This window comes from Branchiostoma floridae, chromosome 9 (genome assembly GCF_000003815.2).
Source record: "Branchiostoma floridae strain S238N-H82 chromosome 9, Bfl_VNyyK, whole genome shotgun sequence".
Classification (NCBI taxonomy): domain Eukaryota; kingdom Metazoa; phylum Chordata; class Leptocardii; order Amphioxiformes; family Branchiostomatidae; genus Branchiostoma; species Branchiostoma floridae.
In genome coordinates this window covers 15,600,361-15,606,734 of record NC_049987.1, presented here as the reverse complement: position 1 = coordinate 15,606,734, position 6,374 = coordinate 15,600,361, and positions in this window count along the sequence as shown.

Here is a 6,374-nt window from a genome sequence, read left to right as displayed (position 1 = left end):
GTCATGGTATAACAACTACTTCTGTCGCCTTACATGTTTGTCCGTTTTGTATTGTTGACACTAGGTGTATTTCCGGCGGTGGCGTTTTATGAATTTTTCGTCTTGTATTTCTAATATTTGTTTCCACAATAAAGTACAATAACTAGAAAGGCCGACATTTGCTTAAGAGCAAATACAGCATATTTCAGCCATACCCCTTCCCACGCAACATTGGACTGTTCCAAATCACCCCTGCGCAAAAATGGAACATCCTCTTAACAGTACATTATCCCCCAAAGTGGACTGGTATTGTGAATTAATTCCAGGTAAAAACAGAGCTTGCTTCTATTTTTCAGAAAATGACAATAATCACACCTTTCATTCAGAAAATTTTCATCATGACTGAAAATTGTTAAATGACTTCATGTAATGTCATAAACAATTTTCAGTACGATAACTAGGTGTAAGTTTAAAAAAGTATAAGCTCCTTGTGATGTGGGTACATTTATTATTGTAGTGAACTTTTTTTATTCAAGTAGGGCATACGATTTAATAATTATCAAGCAGGTGCAGGTACATACTGTAGGAGCGTTTGTTTTCTTCAAGCTGTAAAACTGTTAAACTGTTTTACTTTGTATGCAATCAGCCATCGAGCCTATTCTTATTTTAGTTTAACAACTTCCTGCCAGACCCGGAAGATACGATTGAACCTTGTTCGAGGATTTATTTTCGTCTGTCTGGTCAGTCTGTTCATACCCTGGCGCTGAGAGTGTTTTATTGGGCTGAAACTCTGGCAGTTTAAAGTAACTTACAATTTCAATGTTCAAAGTTTATGTCAAACAACAACAGCACTAGGAAATGTGGCCACTATAGACAGGTGGTCACTATAGAGAAAATGCTGATCTATTGACTAGGAGCCATACGTTACACATGATTTCAGTACACTGATCATTAATCATATAAACATTGCACAGGTAAGCCAATTGTGTAGATGTACAATTAAGTTCAAATAATTCTGAAGAGAAATATTGATGAGAAAATAATCATACTCGCCACTGTCTAACTTATAATTACGTATCAAAACTAAACGCAGATTTTCTAACTAACGCACCTTTCGCCGACTTCATCAAAGGACCGCCGGCTATCAATCAAACACGGCTGTTGATTAGACTTAGAGTTTCAAACAGTCATGTGCTGTGTGCCAGTTGACAGCGAACTTCATGCTACGTGTTGTTTTACATTGCTTGGACCTTCTTTCCTACAGCGGTGCTTCTACAAAATATTTAGACTGTAACACTGACCCACATGTTTTATAGAATAGAATTTGACGCAGAACAGCGTTTTTTGCTGGGTATTTTTCTTGAAACATGTCCGTGGGAATATCAGCGAGGCGGTGACGTAGGGATATCAGACCGTCAACAAAAGTCGCACGGCGGCTAACGGCGCAGCGAAGATATTAGCGCTATAAATAAGCGCTTCAACTAAGGATGGCAACCCGTACAATATTTTTGTATACTGTTGAGCTAAGTAAAGTTTGTTGTTTATGAGGTTTTAGTTGTCTTTGAAGCTTTGACCCGAAATATTTTAAAGTCAAACTGCTGAAGAGAAGTAAGTGACTGCTACGATTATCGTAGATATGGCCCTAAAAAAACTGATGAAAGAAGCCTTCTCAATAGTCTAAAATGCAAGAGCTTCCGGGGGGCTTCGCCAACCTGACCCCCCCCCCCCCCCCACAGGGGCCCTGCCCCTGGACCCCGCCAGGGACATTCGGCGGCCCCCGGACCCGTCCGACGCTTTGAAAAAATCCTGGCGAGAAGTCTGTACGGCCTGAATCTTCAAGTTAACGTATTGTGTGGTCCCGCTTATGAATATTAATTAGCCTTCGCTTTCCTCTTCGCTGATTGGCTGAACCATTAATTGGATTAACTCTTCCTGCCGGCTAGACGCAGGTGCAGATGTCGGCTCTGTGGGGTGAACGTCCGAAAGGTCATGGCATGGAGAACGAAAGAAAACCAATTTACCCTAAAAAAAAGGGCTGTAATTAAGCCTTTTACAGTACTTTATGCCAAAAATTTTACTTGGATCATTTTACCAACTATCTTATGCCTATCTATACCAAATGTTACTCATACCAGGGTACAGGGGTGCAAAATATACCGTAATAAGACCGTCAACAACAGTCGCACGGAGCTAACAGCGCAGCGATAATACCATCGCTAGCGTTTCAACTTCGGATAACAAGTTATAAGTACTGTTAAACTCAGTAACGTTAAAGTTTGTTTTTAGTTGCCTTTGACGGTTTGACCTGAAATAGTTTTACGCTAAACTCCTGAAGAGAAGTTAAGTGACTGCTGCGATTATCATAGATATGCCCCTAAGAACTGATGCAATATAAAGCCTTCTGAATAGTCTAAAATGCGAGAGCCTTAGGCGGGCTTCGCTCCCCCTGGCGGGAACACTGCTATATACGGGATCATGAGGCCCCGCTTATGAATATTAATTAGCCTTTGGCCTCCTCTTCGCTGATTGGCTAGGTCTTTGATTCAATTAACTCTCCGGCTGACGCGCACAGGTGTGGCTCTGTGCGGGGTCACGGAAGGTCACGTCAGGAGGCCAAAAGAAAACAAATTTCCCCTCAGAAAAGTGCCAAAATCAATCATTTTAAAGTTGTTTATGTCAAAATTTTACTTGAATCTTGTTACCAAGTATCTAATGCCTATCTATACCAAATTTCAGGTCATTTAATTGTAATACCAGGGTACAGGAGCCAAAAGTGTCCTTTTTTGGTCAAAAATTGGCCAAAAATCGCAAAAATAAGCATTTTGTTGCACTGTACACCAAAAGTGTTATTGAATTTATATGAAGGGATTATCAAGGAACATCTGTGTCAAATTTCAGCTCATTCGGTTGCAATACCAAGGTACAGGAGCCAAAAGTGTCCTTTTTTGGTCAAAAATTGGTCAAAAAATCGCAAAAATAAGCATTTTGTTGTACTGTACACCAAAAGTGTTATTGAATTTATATGGGGGCATTATCAAGGCACATCTCTGTCAAATCTCAGCTCATTTGGTTGTAATACCAGGGTACAGGGGCCAAAAGTGTCCTTTTTTGGTCAAAAATTGGTCAAAAAATCGCAAAAATAAGCATTTTGTTGTACTGCACACCAAAAGTGTTATCGAATTTATAAGGGGGCATTAGCAAGGCACATCTCTGTCAAATTTCAGCTCATTTGGTTGTAATACCAGGGTACAGGGGCCAAAATATACAGTTTTGGTCTAAAATTGACCAAAAAATCTCAATAAAATCATTTTAGAGGCAGATATGAAAAAACTGAGAAAAAAGCATCAAGGTATTGGCCCATTCTACCCCTGTGCCAAATTTCAGGTCATTCGGTCCAGGAACGGCGGAGATGAATCACTTTGAAGATTTGACAGGAGAAAGAAGAAAGAAAGAAAGAAAGAAACATTACGAATACAATATATTTCACCATACTATGTATGGCTGAAATATAATAAGCGTTAATTGTCCTGAACTATTTGTAGGTTTCGTACATTTTATGTGTTAGATAATCACTGCTTGATTTCGATGGTGTAGCGAGTTTCACTTCCTCTTTTCTGACTGGCATTTGACCTAAAGTTACCAGAGAACCATCATGCCGTGCCTCTTGCAGGTTTCATTAAGATATGAATTTGTAAATCTGCAATCTGTAAAAGGTAATCTATACTTTATTTGCAGGTGTTTATTTGAGAAAGAGAGAGAGACAAAGAGAGATAGAAGGAGAGACGAAAAGAGACAGAGAAAGAGAGAAAGATCAGGGCAAATTTCATGTATGTTACGACCGCCCAAAAACAAGTGCATGTGCAAGAGATACATGATTTACTCTCAAATCAACAACCAAACAAAGCATCGTTTTAAAATGTGGCAATAAAATCATATAAGTTGACGATCTCAAAGTAGCCTGTTTACCAAACCCCAGCGCACTGCATGACGGTTTATGTCGATACAAAGATGGCGACCTTGCAGAGAAGGAAGAGAAGACTACGTAGATCGTCGTATGTAGTTTCACCGAGTTTCATGTAAATATAGGAGTACAGACATGAGATCTGACACATTCACATTGTTTGTATTACGTTCAAATATGGCATTGTGACGTTTAGTTTTAGCCTATACAAGCTACACGTCTGCTACATTTAAAAGCTACCAGCAAATTGGGGAGGGGGGTGATCGTATGGGAATGTCAGCTCCATCTCTTCTTTTTTCTATCATATTTCTTTTTCAAGTTTGTACCTTAAGTAATAAGATTAAAAATCAACACAGTGTTCGGGCTTTTGGATGAGTTTCCCGTCTTCAAAGTTGCCTCTGTCACTGTAAGTTAAAGTTAAAATTACCCGTACATCAGTAAAAGATGCGTAGGGATGGCGCCCATCTCCATTTCTGTAGCCCTTGGGCCACACATGTGCAAGCCACTACAGCAGGGGGCTGGTCCGCTGGTAGTGATGTGTGTTTAACTTCCATACTCTTCCTCATTAGTGCAGCAAACAATAAGATTATCTGTGGCTGTATATAATAACGTTAATGCACCCAATTTCCATTGGCAAAAGGTTTCCACTTCCCAGGTTTTGACTAGTCTTCTGCAAATCTAATTACAAGCCCCGGACGTTTAACAACTTAGGAAATTAACAACGCTTACGCTTCTTGTCTTGCGCTGCGAACCGTCTAGACTTAGTCTAAACTGTGAGGTCCATGCGCCAGCCATGTTGTATCCGCGCCGGTATCCAAGCAGAAAGGATGTTGAATGAAACCTCCTTGGTATTTCTTGAAAGCCCAGGGTTCAGTACTTACTGTATTCTTAATTTTTTTTAAACAGGGCGTTAAGAATAGGTTCATAAAAGAGTACTAAATGCAGAAACAGAAGCAAAATAATAATAACGATCCAGGTGCTAGCATCTGCTTGGAGATCAGGAAAGCCAGCCAGCCCGTCATGCAACACGCTGCTGACATACCTTTGCTTCAGTTTGATGAAAGAAGTCGTAATAACGAAGGGGCATTTCATGAAGTAAGTAGCAACATTACGGAATTAATATCTTTGTGAGTGAGTGAGTGAGTGAGTGAGTGAGTGAGTGGTTGAGTGGTTGAGTCAATGAGTGAGTGAGTGAGTGAGTGAGTGAGTGAGTGAGTGAGTGAGTGAGTGAGTGAGTAAGTGAGTGAGTGATTTAGTGGGTGGGTGAGTGAGTGAGTGTGTATGTGTCAATGGCGTCAATATTACGAAGCGTGCGTTACTTTTATCACTTGAAGTGTATAGTAGAGTACGTGGAGAGAAAGTAAGCACCCGATTTCAAAACGGTTTGCAGATTACAAATCTGTACTAACATACCTTTGTAATGATGCCTAGTTTGACCGCCTAGAATACACTCTTAGCAATGTTGCTTCTAAGCACTATCCTAACCCTAACCCTAACCCTAGCGGTAGTACTTAAGTCAGAATTCGGCAAGTAAGCACCCGATTTCAAAACGGTTTGCAGATTACAAATTTGTACCAACATACCTTTGTAATGATACCAAGTTTGACCGCCTAGAATACACTCTTAGCAATGTTGCCTCTGATCACTACCCTAACCCTAACCCTAACCCTAGCGGTAGTGCTTAAGTCATATCTCGGCAAGTGAGCACCCGATTTCAAAACGGTTTGCAGATTACAAATCTGTACCAACATACCTTTGTAATGATACCAAGTTTGACCGCCTAGAATACACTCTTATCAATGTTGCTTCTAAGCACTACCCTAACCCTAACCCTAACCCTAGCGGTAGCGCTTAAGTCATATCTCGGCAAGTAAGCACCCGATTTCAAAACGGTTTGCAGACTACAAATCTGTACCAACATAGCTTTGTAATGATACCAAGTTTGACCGCCTAGAATACACTCTTAGCAATGTTGCTTCTAAGCACTACCCTAACCCTAACCCTAACCCTAACCCTAGCGGTAGTGCTTAAGTCATATCTCGGCAAGTAAGCACCCGATTTCAAAACGGTTTGCAGATTACAAATCTGTACCAACAATATTTTAATGATAGCAAGTTTGACCGCCTAGAATACACTCTTAGCAATGTTGCTTCTAAGCACTACCCTAACCCTAACCCTAACCCTAGCGGTAGTCCTTAAGTCATATTTCGGCAAGTAAGTACCCGATTTCAAAACGGTTTGCAGATTACAAATCTGTACCAACATACCTTTGTAATGATACCAAGTTTGACCGCCTAGAATACACTCTTAGCAATGTTGCTTCTAAGCACTACCCTAACCCTAACCCTAACCCTAGCGGTAGTGCTTAAGTAATATCTCGGCAAGTAAGCACCCGATTCAAAACGGTTTGCAGATACAAATCTGACCAACTACC